This window comes from Pezoporus flaviventris, unplaced genomic scaffold, assembly GCF_033815535.1.
Source record: "Pezoporus flaviventris isolate CSIRO_AGI_PZ_B2104156 unplaced genomic scaffold, CSIRO_AGI_Pfla_v1 ptg000002l, whole genome shotgun sequence".
Taxonomy (NCBI): Eukaryota; Metazoa; Chordata; class Aves; order Psittaciformes; family Psittacidae; genus Pezoporus; species Pezoporus flaviventris.
Window position 1 is genome coordinate 11,655,573 of NW_026892550.1, and position 16,941 is coordinate 11,672,513.

The 16,941-nt window shown below is 37.5% G+C and overlaps 1 long non-coding RNA gene across 1 annotated transcript in view; it reads right to left on the bottom strand.

Moving 5' to 3' along the window:
* The window catches only part of LOC133275133 (uncharacterized), a 36,276-nt gene extending 19,680 nt beyond the window's left edge, over nucleotides 1–16,596 (bottom strand). Inside the window, exons 1-2 of the long non-coding RNA XR_009745407.1 lie at nucleotides 16,516–16,596; nucleotides 15,007–15,108 (exon numbers count right to left, since the gene is read on the bottom strand). This is a non-coding gene — a long non-coding RNA (uncharacterized LOC133275133). The remainder of the gene's footprint in view (nucleotides 1–15,006; nucleotides 15,109–16,515) is intronic.
* Between the last annotated feature and the right edge of the window lie 345 nt (nucleotides 16,597–16,941).

Genomic DNA, 16,941 nt, shown 5'->3' on the forward strand with positions numbered 1-16,941 from the left:
TGCTCTCAAAAATAAAAAACCTTTGTAACCCTGTTTCCATCAGAAGCCACCTTAAGGTCCAACACTCAGGTATGATCCCATTTACAGAGTTACCTCAGACTGGCTTCACCTGAACCCAAATAAATGAGGAGTGATCATGAATTCTACATTCAAACCCTTCATCTTCTATTCCAAACTCTCACTGGGCACAACACCGCATCTTACTTCCTTACAATTTCAGATTTGCTCACTCAAGGAATTCCTCCACCCTCTCTCACTTCTTTCTCCCAGCTGCCTGGCTTCACTGGCAGTCAGTGATTGACCCATTTGTTTCTCAAAACATGTTGGAAGGAGATATTTTCTTTGTTGTCTTCCTCTTATATCACCCTCTGAGTAAATAAGAGACTAAATATATTAAAGCAGCAATAGGCAAGCCCTGAGAAAAACCTTTACTGCTTTCCTCAAAACCAGCTCTTCAAGCTAATACTTAATGATAAATAAAAATAATTATGCCAAAAGCCTAAATAGAACGTTCTGTAGCACTCTGCAAAACAAAGAAATGAAGGAAAAACTTGACCTGAAGCACCTCAGTTGCTCATATCAATCAGTGTTGTCAATCACATAACATAGTCACTTTTACTGACAGCAAAGTGCAAACTAAGTTCTTTAAAAACAGTGGAATAAACACTGGAAATGTTATGTGAAGAGGTACTTTAGATATTGTATATATGTATGTATATATGTATAAATATATGTATTTGAAGAATAATCTGTAGATTATCAGCTAATTTTTCATGGGTATACACTAGTATGAATGACTAAACATGCTGGGATTGCATAAGAAAACAGATTACTTGTGCTCTGTGGATCCAGCAGATAAAGGTGAATACTGAGGAACTCAAATCACTTTTGGTTCCTTCAGGAAGACTTTGACAGTTTATAAAATATGTTCCTTAACAGATGCTGAGACAGAGACCAGAGAAAAACAGCAAGTCTCAGAGAGCATATCAGAAACCTCATTCAGATGTGTAGCATTCTGAGAAGCAACCTTCTTCTATGATCAGCAGCTATAAAAATATCTTTAAAATAAATAGAGCATTTTTACACTGATGACCCTGTCTGAGATTACATCATGTCTCAGTTCCTGTGAATGCTGGCTACAGCTTTGGTTTCTGTCGTGTCTACCTGGAGATACATTACTGTTCTGTATCAATAACATGCCATGTGTTCTTGGGCGGATAAAGATTTGCTTCTTACTTCCATATTTATTGTCAAGCCACTGAAGCAGAAAACAGTTTCAGAGAAACTGTTTCCTTTGCTGATGGATCCAGCACACCAAAACAACAGTCTTCTTAGCTATAACAAAAGTACAAGGTAAGAGTTAATTCTGTATTGTAGTAGGCTACTTAAACATGCATAACAAATCTATCCATGAATAAATTATACTAGATGTAGGTGCAAACTGTGTCTACCATGTACACTGAAGTTACCTCTATCAAAGCAAATTTAGACCCAGTATTCAGCTGATTTCAGGTATAATATAAAATAGTTGGAATAATGACCGAAGAAGCAATGATTACTGTTGTTTTTTGTCGTATATACATGTAATCTATCATCCCAGCTTCACTAAGATCTAGGAAGGCATGCAAGGCATACTGCAGAATTCTGGATTTCTTATGTTTCCTATTAGCTTACTAATGTCTACTTTTCCATCAGTGGGATGAAAGTAGCATATTGGGAAAAAGAAGCAGATGTTAGCATTGTGCAACACAGTTGAATTTTCGGAAGAGACTGGTTATGACATCATATTCTTCTGCAATCAGCAGATGTTTCAGTAGTGTGAAAAATATTTACTCTAATGGAGATCAGAGGGTATCCATTTATTGCCCTCATTAAAACTTGACTTCTTATGGACCTCTTTACATGCAAAATAAGTTTGGCAATGGATGAGACTACAACCTGCTCTGTGAGCTTAACGCCTTTAATATCACATTCTGGTATATATATGTTGCAGCTTCACTGATGAGCTAAGACTGGGAAAATGCAGAACCAACTCAAAAGACCAAGGAAAACATATCTGGGAAGAAATAAACACTACCTCCATAACTGCACTTCACTGGAGGTGAACAGCCGTCTTGTGGTTTGGGAAAATGTTAGAGGACTGATCAATCAATACAGTGGTGGCCTGAGCCTGTTGTTTAGCTCAGAGGTTTCTCAAAGCCTGAAAACCCCTTTATTATTTACTTTTGAAGTAGTTTCTGAAATTTTCTTCTTTTTTGTTTTAACCACAGAATCACTCATACCAATGAGGACAGGAAGGTGATGAAGGGTCAAACAGCTCTTTTCTGTATTAATCTTACTGTGTATAATTCTCTCTAAAATTGATTAAGGTATTCCATATTTATTCAAAGCTATTCCTCTATCTGAAGCCCTAAAATGGAGAATATGCTTTCCCAGTAAGAATGCCAGTTGCAGCAGAGAGTTTCTCTCTTTCCTCTGCAGTAGAAAAAGGAATCTCACCCTTCTCTGCTAAATCTGTGCAGCATCCCTTATTATGAATGATTTGTTTTTTACTTTTCTCATACACAAACCGAAATGTTTTTTTATTAATGGGATTTTTACAGATTTATTTTCATATTCTTCCTCCAGAAAAATTACCACAGACTATTGGTATTACAGTAGGCTTTACCATGATTCAGCGCCCCATTGTGCTAGGGTTTGTTCCAGCATAGAACAAAAAAGACCATCCCATCACAAAATAAACTTATTTTCTTCAAAAAATAGAAAAAAAGAGGGAAATTATATCTGCATTTACATTTATATGTGACATAAAGAAAGCTTAGTTCTTTGGCTGCAATATTTAGCTGTGTTCACTGAGCTATAATTTTCAATGGAGGACAAATAGTTTCCCTCTGAGAAATCCTGCTTGCAACGCAGAGACTCTTATTCAGATTTAGATGGGTTTGTTTATGTAGCCAGCATTAAAAGTAGCACAGTTTCTTTTCTTAGTTTCTTTCCAAGACAGTTTTTCTCCCAGTTCAAAACTACATTCCTACTGAGGAGCCTGTTAATGCCAACTCAGAACAGGTTAAAAAGAGGCAAAACTTTGGCAAAAACTCCCATGTTTAGCATGCAGTCTATAGATAGAGAAGCATTTCTCCAAGAAGCACCAGCAGGAAGGCTACTTAAGCATCAAAGTAGGCCTAAATAAGAGAATAGGTTTTGGTTTGGCTGCTTGCACAGGTATGAATTTCATATATTGCTATAGAAAAGCAAAATTGGACAGAAATTCTTTAACAAGTTCCAGCTTGTTCTTTTAATGTGAATTCTGAAGAGTGGAAACATATGGAACTGCTTTGTGGACTCTTCTGGGCTAGACATCTGTTTGCTGGCTGTGACTGCAGTGGACTGGGTGTTCACTTCAAGCTTTAGATAAGTTAAATAAAATACAAGGATAAAGAACATTTATTCAGTCAATATTGACTGTTACAATACCACAATCTTTAGGACTGCAGCCTGCAACACTCCTCCATCCTCGGCTAAGTCGTTACCTTTTCAGAAGTTTGACTTCTCTTTCCAACAAAAATGTGAAACTCCTCATGCATGTGAAAATAACCTTCCCCACCTGGGAATTTCAGGGGCTAGCATGGTATCATAGAGGCAATTCATGATTATGGGATTTACTGTCTTCAGTGTTTTCAAACATTTCCTTGTTAGGTAGCTCACTTGTTGTAATTAGAAGTCTATATATATACAGAAAGAGACCAGCACTAAGCGGAAACACCTGAGACTTTTGTAGGAAAAGCTCATCCTATGAAAAACTGCTATTTAATAGTGGAATAAGAATTCACATAAATGTACTTTGACTTCAATATTGGCCTTATCCTCCTGGTGCTGCTGGCACATGATTATGCTTCCTCTACCTCCTTCATCAAGTGTAATCACCGTTAAAGTTACTCTGGAGATATGCTTGGCAGCTCTAGGATCCTGATGTGAAGCTGCATTATATATTTTCCAGCAGTAACACCTAGACTTGTGGGTTGGCACCTAAAATGAATGTAGTGGTGGTAGTTGGTTACTTCTGTTGGTAGGTGCCTCTGAGGCAGCCCTGCTGTTCAATTGCACCCCATACAAGATTGATTTTTGAGTCATTTGGGGTTTTTAAATTTTCCTTCTCACTAAAATGTGAAACTACTTAATATGCACGTTAAAATGGCCCTTCTTGTCTGGGAATTTTGAGACTAGTATGCCATCTTAGAGGCATTTGCTCATAATTTGGTTTAGGCAGATAATGTTCCCCAATGAGTCTCAGAAAGATTATCAGTTGTATTGGAAGCTGACACATTCCACTGTCCAAATAAATGAGGAATAAACAAATTCACAAGTAGTATAAAATGTTGGAATTATTCCCTAATAGTCTTCCTGCTGAAAAGAACACTAGTTGTCTTTCTAGCATGATATTGAGAAGCATTAAAATTTCTCTTATAACACTAAAACTGCATTATTGAATCTTATTTCTTTTGATAAGTAAATTTATGTCTGCGTGGTTATCACCTGGTATGGAAACAATTTCCATTCTAAAACCACTCGTTTCATCCAAGCCTATCACAATATTTTATCAATGTAATTTATATTAAGCTACTCGATGTCCTTGTAAAAATAAGTATTACACAAACAAAAGACTTGAAATGAAAAAGCTGCAAGAGTGACATCCTGAAGTAAAAAAAAAAAGCAGCATTAAGTTAATTATATAGATATTTTATTGCCCACTACTTATTTAATTGAATACTCCTTTTTCAGAAAGCCTGAACTCATTAGATACAAATTTGGATGACACAGATTGAATGACCAACTACTCCGAATTGTTTTTAATATTTCTCTTATTTGCTACTCACTTTGCAACCGTAGCTCAAAGAATAGAATACTAGATTCCTCAAGGGAATATCTAAGGAGATTTTTATTTTTCTATCTTCACAGTGTCTTCAGTATTCCCTGGGTATTCAGCAGTAATAGATAACTGACCAATCTGACATACACACCTCAGCTGGTGTCTGAATTCCATGTGACCTGTACTGAGCCCAAACTGAGGAAGTGGGGTAGGCCAGACTGTAATGTCATGCTCAGCAATAAAACTGGGATAGCTGGAGGATTTTGTCTTCCAAGGCAGCAATCATTCAGAGAGTGCTTGGGCACTGGTCTGTTTATGGGAGGAGGTGAGTGACTGCTTTTGTGTCATTGACATAAAGCTTTGTTACGTTAGGTTAGGTTATATATATTATTTCTCTTTCTTTCACTTATTAACCTGCCTTTATCTTGACTCACAGTTTTTCCCTCTTTTTCTTTACCTATTGTCCCACTAATCCTGCTGGCAGGTAGGGAGTAAGTGAATGTCTGTATGGGTATTTGGCTGCTGACCATGGCCAACCCACCACACAAACATGTTGGATGACATGAGAGCAAACATAGGACTACTTTTCTACACCAGGTTACAAGCAATATCCAGCCTTTATTTCTCCCTCAGCATATCTCACTTTCTTATTCCCTATTTGACCACATCAGGAACCCTTGGAAACATCAGTGACTACTGTCGGCCGTCCTACTTGACTTTCCTTTCCATGAAGCTAAGAACTCAATTCCTCTAACTCATGAACAAACAGGACAGAATTAATTCCACCAAGAGGGAGAGGCAATCCAAGCTTCACAGTATAGATGTCAGCCAGTCAAATTGTCTCAAACAGTCTGAGTTTCCCTCTACAAACTGAAAACAAGATACTGTCATTTTGACAGTTGAGCTGCCTCTTTCACTTTAATCAAATATTCTTTAATTTCATGGAAACAAAATATCATTATCCTGAATTTGAGGAATGAATTCTATGAGCTAACTCCCTTAATAGTTATTAGTACTTAAGTACTTAATTTAACTAAGTACTCATTACTCTAAATCCAGGTACAGCTGTGTCATTCTATTAAATACTGGATTCTAGGTCCATAACAACCACCAAGTCTGGAAATGATGACTACTCTGCAGCACAAACACTGAGACCATTAGAGATGTACAGCAAGGTATTCTATAAAACTAATTTGCATCAAAACTTTTCTTTTTTTTTTTTTTAAACTAAGTATGAAATGCTTCTTGAGAAAATACGAATATTTTGCTACTCTCCAGATCTGACTGCAATATTTGTCAGTTACCATTTCCCTGTTTTTAATTTTTTTTGGAAAGTCACAACAGGTTTTTAAGATACACTCACAATTCCAATAGTCTGGTATGTAGCCATAAGATCTGACCCATATCTTAACAGACATGACAGATCCCTACTGTTTTCATTGTTGACCTATTTTAAAATCTAGACATCAGTTGCTCCAGTCCACATCCCAGCGTTTTGCAGTATATTAGCTTTTATAAACCTGGGTAAAAAACAATTTCATAATAACGATCCCTTATTCTTATATACTTTAATATGTAAATTAACGTATAGATTTCTTAAAAATTTCTTTCCCTGTATAAAGATTAAGCTATAAAACTGAAAGATGCCTAATTTAACATGACTAATGTGCCTCCTAAACTACTCAAATGAGTGAACAAATTTATAAAAGCTATGAACTGCTGAAATAAAAAGTTAGCAGAAAGCAAGACCAAAACATTTAAGTACTTTTTCACTTTTTCATGCCAGCTAACTTACCTGGGTTAATGTTGAGTGAGAGACCGCAGTATAAAGATAATACCGTCTATATTCCAGATAATGCTTATTATTATTATTACTATTACTTAGAATCATAGAATCATAGAATAGATAGGGTTGGGTTATTATAGTTATTATATATTGCAAGTGGAACTGGAATCAAAAACACATAAAAGTGATCTAATGTAAATTTTTGTCGTTGTCAAATTATATAATAAAGAAGCAAAGCTTGCAGGAGAAGAGAACAACTTCTATAATGTCAATATTTCCTCTTTCTATGTGACATGCTTCTCTAACATCCTTAACTACCATGGCTACAACAGTGTTTATACAACAGAGGAAAAGTTTTGCTTATTGCACTGATACCTAAGATATATTAACATTATTATTAGGGCAAAGGAACAGATTAAGTATATGTAGAAATATAATTAATACTTTAATACAAAATTCCCTGTTCAATTCTGCATGCATGTTGCCACTAGCACATTTGCAAAAATGGTGGCAGAAAAATATTAACACATCACTAGAAGCAAAGTATAGTGGAGTGTTAAAAATTCCCCCAATTCAAACGCTTTCTTCTTTGAAGGCTTTGAGATGCCACACAGGTGGAAACATGTACAGTTTTGGCATTTTCACGGTGTATTAATTAATCTTATAACGGAGGTGGGGCACAGAAAGGCCTCCAGATCATCAGCTCATTTAAAAAAAAATAGTTGAAATTCCATAGTGCTGGCTGGGAGCACTTGGGAATTGCTGTACTGCAACAGACCTGGTTTTGGTAAGTAAACCAGTTATGAAGGAGGAAAAAAGAGAACTGAGAACTCAAGCTGATGCTGAACAGCATGAGTGTGAAAGTTCGGTTAGTGCATACAGTGCTGTTACTTCACATAGAAAAGAAACCAGCACATGGGGGAACTCTTCTCTTTGCCCATCAAAGCACTCCATATATTCACAGTGTGAATTTACACAAATATTTATGTAATGAAGTACAGCAGAGCAGTAGCAGTTAATATTTGTTACATTCCAACAGCAAAAAGAAAAGGTAGCATGGACTGAAATCAGTCTCTTGCGTTCTAACCATCCCCCTATTTTATACCTATTTATTTTATTGTGATGTTTTTCATAATGTTCCAGGAATCTTTCACTTTTGCTCCTCCAGAACAATTAAGAAAAACATATGCAAAAAAATTGTCAATCCATGACCAACAGGTAGCTTTGGGGTTGTATTGGCTCTTTGGTGTTTGTTCATCTGCTTAAAGCAATAAGAAAAAGAATTATAAATGGAAAGTGAATGTCAGTGATGCAAACAACTTTCAAGAATCATGTTAGCTAATATATTTCTTTAAAAGAGGTGCTGGACTTTTTGTATCTGTTAAGAAGTTCATCTTCCATCAGGGATGTGTGTTTCCTTTTTCATTATCAAGGGATAATATAATTGATTTTGTATGAACCTTTAAGAATTACTATTTCCTGCTCAGTGGTTTTATTTCCAATTTGATAATGAAACACCCATAATATTTAAAGGTTTATCGGGGAGAGGTGGTTTAGTGCTAGCACCTGGCAACTACATGGAATGCATACTCAGCTAAGGATTAAAAATCAGCATTCCTGCGATTCTTTTTTCGCTCTGACATTTGTACATGGGGTCAGGGAGATCAGCCTGTGTGAAAGTGGTGGAGGTGAGGGAGAGCAGAGAAATGCTCCAGAGCAGCTGCTCAGGAAACCATCTTAGAGATTGAAGAAGTTGCAACCAAGACTTCCTACAAAATTCAGTAGCTTTGAGGTGAGAGCACTCGGGTTTGTACCTACTGAATCCTCTGAAGAAAAGCAAAATTCATAAGAAAAAAAGAATAATCATAAACATATATTCTAATGGATAAGGTCCGCTAAGACTTTAGTTAATTAATCATCCAAACCCATATATTCAAAAGCAACGAGCGCTTTTTCTTACTATCAGCTCAGTATGCTCTATCCATGGCACTTTGATAGGGAACAGCTTTTCAAAGCACTGGGACTAGAGTTCTGAAGTTGTGGCTCCAGAAGAAACCTTGAAAAATCTTGGCTTTGGGTCTTGGAAAATGCTGAGCGATATCATTAACAAGGGATGTCATTACAGAGACAGTGAAATGCCAGACAGCTTAAACATAAACATAGTTGTCAGACCATCTTTAAAATAGGCTTTGAAGCCACTATGTCATGGATGTCGTGAAGTTTGGATAGTACTTATTTGTAAAGCTCCAACTACTTGGAATAAAACTGTGGTTTATTAGAATGCGTTATTAATATAATTGAAAAAAGCAGCAATTACAGACCTGTTCTTGTACAAGTTCAGAGAGCATTTCGAAACTAGGTGTAATGATCTTTGCTCTCCATCACCCCTACTAAGTAGGGCTCAATAGAACTATAAAAAACTTTCACAAGTTAGAAGACTAAACATCACAAAAAATTGAGATGTCTTCAGCTAACCTGCCCTAAGTATTCAATACACAAATAAATAGATTGTCCAACACTTTGTGTGAGAAAACCTAAATTAAAAATAATAAGAAAGAAAACCAGGAATGGACAAATTTTAAACTTTCTGATAACTTTCATTAAAAAAAAATATAATTCCAGAGACACTGTGCAACTCAGCTATTTTCCAAGTCCTCAATAATTCAACTTTATCTTTATCACAAATAGAAAACTGAGTTGTTTTCAAAAAATTAAGGTGTACACTGACTCTTTCATGCTATATGCCTTTCTACTCCTGTGGTCAAGTACCTTGCAGTTATTATCACTTATTTGTTCAAGTGGTGAGGAAATATTAAATATCACAAGTTCTCAGCAGAGACTGGACAATAATTATCAACAGATGTCTGGCAGTATTTTTTTGAGAGAGAAAGAAATTGCCCTTCCGTCCAAAATGAGAAGCCTTAAACAACTCATCGATGACAGCTTTAGTTAAAATCAGATTTATGTTAACTACCTGTTTACTCACCCTGCATTTTGTTTTACTTTAAGTCTTGCTTATTTAGCTGTGATGAGCAAGCACGAATGCTGTCTGTCCTGCCTTTCTCATCACGATGATATTTACATTTGAAAAACCCAAGAACTTCTTGTAATTTACTCTCCTGTTAGAAGTAATACCGCTCTTGGGTAATTAGGCATGTACAGGTTTGCAACACTGTCTGAAGCTTCCATACGCCTGCATCTTAAATGATTCCCCAGAAGATATGGAAACACTCAGTGAGACATACCCTCCACTGAAGTTACTGATGGAGTTAATGTAATCTATTCCAGGCTCCCTTTATATGTGATATGCTTTGTTTTCAGAAGAAACATGTGGCTAATCAAACCACTAGACCTTGAGCTATTTGCTTCACAAATCAGCCCTTTCCTAAATATTTTTAAAGCATGTCTGGCTTGCAAATACTGGGAAAAAGGAAAGACAGTAAAAATTGCCTTATTACCCATCACACTCCATTCTCCTCTGCCTTACATACCTGAAGGACTCCATCTGGGTTTTGCTCCCCTGGTGCCTCAGTTAGAAACTCCGTAGAAAGCCCAGCAAACTAATTCATAAGGCTAAATCCCAGGGATCACCACTGGGTTTCTGAAATGCAAAAAAACCCAACCCAGATGTATTTTCTTTTATTAAATCTGGTCTTTATTTGTGGGCTGCTACATAGAAAAGTGCTTTAGAGACCATTATAGGAAGATGGCTTCTACACTCCTTATACTTCTATATTTTGTATGGAGAGCCCACACAAGAACTCCTCAATTAAGTTGCAGGGTTTTTAATTACTGAAATAAGCTGCTGAAGTGCATTCCTACTGGTTCTCAACTGCTTTGCCACACAGTATCACACAAAGTGTCCTGGAAGATAGCTGGAATATGAAGGAATTTGTCTTCACCAGCTGCAGGCGCTCAGCACTGTGCTTTACTCCCACCATCAAGACCCTGTGCTGTCAGGGACCCCATTGCCATTGCTTGCCACATGTGAAGCCTGACTGGATGTCGCGGTTGAAGCCCAGCCAGTAACTCAGAACCACACAGCCGCTCACTCACTCCCCCTGTTCTTTGTCCCACAGGGATGGGGAAGAGAATCGAAGGAATGTAACTCCCATGGGTTGAGATAAGAACAGTCCAGTAACTAAGGTATAACACAAAACCACTGCTGCTGCCACCAATAATAATAATGATAAGGGAAATAACAAGGGAAGAGGATACAACTGCTCACCACCCGCTGACAGATACCCAGCCCTGACCTGGGCAGTGATCTGAGCCTTCCGGGTAACTGCCCCCAGTTTATATACTGGGCATGACGTGCTGTGGTATGGAACACTCTTTGGTTAGTTTGGGTCAGGTGTCCTGTCTCTGCTTCCTCCCAGCTTCCTCTGCTTCCTGGCAGAGCATGAGACTAAGTCCTAGATCAGAGTAAGCAGTACCTAGCAACAACTAAAAACATTGGTGTTATTAACATTGTTCCCAGGCAGAAAGTCAAAAACACAGCACTGCACCAGCTAAGGAGAAAAATGATTCCTACAGCTGAACCCAGGACACTGGAGCATCTGGTACTTGGTAAGACAAGGATACAGGGCTTTCATGCTACAAACTATGGCCAAACCAGAGCTTCCAATTCACCCTGAGGTCAGCTTCATCCTCACCCATCTCTCCCACTTGGGGTGGATCTGAAGAGCACTTCATCCAAAGCTTAAAGCCTGCATAGCTGGATAAAACCTTCTCCAGTTGTTTCTTGCTTCTAAACAATGACTAACAAAAGGAGATTCCCTTCTCTCACTCACTTTATGAGAAGCCACAGAAAACATAAAATCTACCTGTTCTTGTAAAAGCATTTCATGCCCTTCTGCAAAGCAAGATAAATGGTATATTAATATGTTTGCTGCCAGGAAACTTTAAGTACTTCTGAAGTTCTGTGATGGGACCAATAAGTTGTTCAGCAATCAATAAGCAAGCAACAAGCAGCAAATTAAAAAATGCAATCAATTTATGTATAGAATCACGTTTTTTTTTTTCTCAGTAATTAATATGCTTACACACAACGGTTATCAAAGCACAGTTTGGATAGATTTCTGAAAATGTCTCTCAATAATATTTTCTGTTGAATCCAGTTAATGTGTCACAGTAACATTTCTTCTTTCTTTTTTTCTAAGCATCATAAACCCAAATGAAATGTTAACAAATTTTCTAAAAATCAGCACTTTTACCCTAGCTGATGTAATAAAAAATGTTTTCATATTTTTATATAGAAAACTCAGTTTTAAAATGTCCTTTAATCACTTAGTTTGGTATTTTCACACGTGTTTCAATAAAAAAAGGTCTATCCAATGAATTCTCTTCTAAAAACATTAGAAAGTTTGAAAGTCGAATGTCATATGACTAAATAAGAGGCTCATTGCACCAACAGGAGAGGGGCGGAAGAGGTAAGTATGAGCAGTAGCAGATAAAAAGCTGCACATTCTGGACCTCATGTAAGCACCCTCCACATATATGCTCACACATACACTTAAACATGGATTTGTACTAGAACTTGCTGAAATCCCTGCCCAAGGCAAACCAGCCAGACCTGGAAGGCTGTTCCCTGTCACATAAAAAAAGTAATAATGAATAAAAATATTTGGAAGTTCTCCAGTGCCTCATACAGCATAATTTCTGTTTCTCTTCCCCATGTATAGCCACAGGCTTGCTCCAGCTCTATGGTCCCTGTTCTCCCTGGTTTCTCACCAAGGTAGTATATTTGCACCACTATGAATGAAAAGCCACATTCTGAATTATAAGTGTGAAGGAAATCTGTGTTCTTAACATCGTCTTACCTTTTCTTGGGGTACTACATTTCATCACGTAAAGAAAGATCCCGTGAAGGATAGCAACGTCATCCCACGCATTGGACATGAGACTTGGAGTTAGGTCACTTTTCTCCCCTCCTGTGTTTCCCCCATTGCCTTATGTGACCTCAGGCAATTAATTCAGCATCCAGTGACTCAGTTTCTCCTTCTGCTAAACCCAGGAAGAAAGATTTCCATGACAGTGACCTTTGAGATCACAGAGTAATTTACACAAAGCAGAAATCAGTACCTAAATCCTTAATTGCAACTGAATATGTTCCGCCTTCTTCTAATCTTGGAGGCATCTAAATATTCCAGTTGCACTTCTGCATGATCTCAACATTTCCAAAGTGAGTGGAGGTCTGTCTTACACACCCTCTAAACTGAAGAGCTGCATGGCTGTTTCCTGCCTCAGCTTGACCAGGATTCAGATCCCATCCACATATGCTTCTTGACCAGGACACACTCCTGGATGGATTAGAAAACTTGAACTGGTACCCTCTAAGGCAGAAGAGAGCACTGGCCAAATTCTAGGCAAATGTCCTAGCAGCCACTGCCATCCACATTTGTACTTCAAAAGAAAGAAAGCCACATCTGCTTATTTCCTTTTCTTTTTTCTAAAGACACACTAAGAGGAGGACCACATGCCTATCTGTAACCCTGAGTAAGACACCTTTGTATTACAGTAAAACAGGATTTCAGGCTACCCTTCCCCTCCATGTTTCTTGTTGCATATCTTCTGTGTTTGCTGATGAGATGGGAGATTTCATTCTCAAGTATTCTATGGAATCATAGAATTATTTAGGTTGGAAAAGACCTTTAAGGTCAAGTCCCACCATTACCCTAGCACTGTCAAGTCCACCACTAAACTATGTCGCTAAGCACCACATCGGCATGTCTTTTAAATACTTCCAGGGATGGTGACTCCATCACTTCCCTGAGCAGTTTGTTCCAGTCCTTGATAACCCTTTTGGTGAAGAATTTTTTCCTATTATCCAACATAACCAGCCTCTGGCACAACATGAGGACATTTCTTCTTGTCCTAACACTTGTTACTTGGGAGAAGAGGCCAATCCCCACCACACCTTTCAGGTAGTTGTAGAGAGCGATAATGTCTCCCCCTCAGCCTCCTTTTCCCCAGACTAAACAATCCTAATTCTGTCAGCCATTCCTCATAGGCTTGTGCACCAGACCCTTTACCAGCTTCGTTGCTCTTTGGACACACTCCAGCACCTCAATGTCTTTCTTGTCATGAAGGGCCCAAACTGAGCTCTGTATTCAAGGTGTGGACTCATTGGTGCCAAATGTGTGGTTGTTTCCTCTAGCATCTAGCCCCAGTGTCAACAAGATTCTGTTGCTTCAATTTCATCTGTACAACTACAACTTAGTCACAATCATTAGTACAATCATGAGTCCTAACTAAGGAGCTAGTACTTTGGCTTGTGGTGTTGCCACATTTGTTCATCTAAGGTCTTAAAATATGATCATTTCCTCAACTGCATATTGAATACGAGACAGTACCTGGATACCAAAAGTCTGGTCAACCATTTTAAAGGACCTGACAAAACTAAACTAAAGCTAAATTAGAAATCCTTATAAAAGCATTTTCAAGTTTTACTTAGGCCATCTCCAAATCTAGAAGGTAGTTTTCAATATTCTTCCATGACTCCAGTCCTATGCCTGCAATTAACTCTTAAAATCAAATTAGTATGTGTATTCATGTCTTATGCTACTAAGAATCTCTGTTTCGTCTTATTTCCAGATGTTCAGGTAATAACTAGATTATCCTATATAGCTGAAATGGGCAACAAAGCTAGCAGCATTCTTTGCCTTTAGGTAACAGAGAGCTCCATGGAAAAACATGACAACTTAAGTGACTATAAATAAGTTATAGCTTGCAGGGCTCTGGAATAAATTTTCATGTTTAAAATAGAATTAGCCATTCTTCAAACAACATGCATTGAAATATCATTCTCATCTAAGCAGATACAAATGAACTACTAGTAAGGTTTCTGTAAGAAAAACAAAAAGAACAGTGTGAGAATAAGCTTACTGCCACAAAGCACATATGTTGCTCTGACTGAAATTTTCCTGTGAACATGTGACATACTCTCTTTAGATGCTTACATAAGAAATATTGAGTGCTGTCCATGATTCTGTTTAACTACCATTAAGAAGACATTATTGAATAACACAAACAGCTTAGTTTCACCTCCTCTAAGGTTGGCGTTGTTCTTGGTGGGTTGTTTTTCTTTTTTAAGTCTGAAAAGAGGACAAGACACAGTTATACTGTGTGGCTGCAGGACAGGAGGTGCCATTGTGGCTACCAGAGTTTTATTTATCCTTAACCCTAAGAAGCAGCCCTTTAACCAATAGCCTTCTCTACTGCCTTTCCACTGGAAATTTAGCACTATACTTTTCTATATTCCCAAGACAGTTTTTAATGGCTGTTTCTGGTTACAGAGAAAAAGCTTCTTCTGAGTTGGTCATGTTCCAGCGTAACAAGTAATGGCACTTACCAGGAACTTACACTGCAATCTTTTGATGCTCAGAGAAGATCCACTACTACTGGCAAGTCTTTATGGCAGCTCACTGGTGTTGCTTAGATGAATGACTCATTTCTGAAAGAGTCAAGTGGGAAAAGAAGCTTAAAAAAAGCAGCTGCACATTGGGAAAGAAAAGAGTTTTTGTCATTGGCTGTAGTTGTCTAATCTAATTTTCAATATAGGTATACAGTAATAGGTCTAACGTGATTAGCAAAGTGTCATAAAGACACAATTCCTGAGCAGTTTTAAACACACACACACACAGAGTGCTGGCAGTCACAATCTGTTGTTTTCAGAGTGAATAGCATTAATCATTTTTAATGGTCAGTCTGTAAAAAGAAGTTCTAACTGATTACTGGTGTAAAAGAAAATAAACATCATACATACAAATCTGATTTCCAAAAAACTGAATCACTTTTGTCAGGTATTTAACTTAAACCAGCAAAACAGACCATCAAGAAGGCGGCATTTAAATGGATGCCTGCAGCGATGGCCAGTCAATGGCCTCTTTATTTGTTAAAGATGGATTATTTTAAATAAATTACAGAGCACTTTCACTGAATAAACAGAGTCTCAGTGGCTGTGGCATGCTATACATGCTTAATTGAGCCACAGAAATCCTAAATGACTACTGAGCTGTGTAATCGCCTTTGATTTTGCTGATAGGACTTGATTCTTTAGGCAAAAACCAAGCCATTGAGGGCTGAAAAGCAACACTACCTTGAGGAAAATAGAAAGCTTAATCTGGAATATATACTTATAATATTTCGGAAACCACAGGGATGGAGTGTTCCAATAACTGAACACAAGGCATCTTCAGAAGTGAACGATCTGCGTGTCATTTTTATTTGAGCTTGATATGTTAAATGTCCCAAATGTTTATGTTGTATAAGCCCACTTAAACATTGCAAAGTGCAACAGATTCATTGGCAAAATAAAAAGTATAGCTTTCCTTGTCTTGCTTGCTGTCTTTTTGCATTGATAGAGTGTATAATGCACATACAGATATCCAGGGGTTTTCTTAAGTAATCACATTATTTGACTGTATTTGGGGAACCTGTTAATATGATCTATTTATAGTGTTACCTATGTTTTCTATAGAATGAAGTAAAACACTAGGTCAGAAACCAGGAAAAAATGCTTTAACCCTTACTGATCATAATGTTCTTTTTGAGATTGTGTATTACTGACTCTATGTCCCAGCCTTCACATCACTTGGCCACAAAAGTCACATCTGAAATAAGTCTATAATTGGTACAAAAACCTTGCAGGATCAGACCCCTTCTTGACATGAATGAATCCTGAGTTAATGACATATGGAATTCATTTTGACAGAAGTTATGACCTTAAATAATATTGCTTCCATTTGTCAATATCTCTAAAAAATGGTTTGGCATTGAGAGGCAGTTTGAAAACTACCTTGAATAACAGCAATTAAAAGAGAGATTGATACTGTTAGGCACTTTAATAACCATTGTGTACCTGGATTTTCTCTAAAGAATTTCAGCACCTAAAGCTTTCTTCACTAGGCAAGTGCAAAAAAGCTTAGCTGTGAAATTCTCTCTGTAATGGAGCACAATGAGCTGCATATGCGGTTTCCACATTTACACTGCACATTTGAAAAAAATTATCTACTAGTTTAACCATGCTGGTAAGGCAAGTGCCTGCCAACATCAATTATAACTGATAAGCATTAAAAAATAAATTTTATCCATACACAATGATCACAGGAAATTAAAACATGTAATATTAGATACAAACTTTATGCAGTTTTTGATAATAAGACCAGGCTGCTTCATAGTGTCATAAACTGGCCAACCAAGGATGCTCATCAAGCTGAGAAAGCTTTGGCCAAAGCAGCTGAACTGTTCCAGTATGATTTCAGAAACCCAGAGGAAGAGGCAGTAG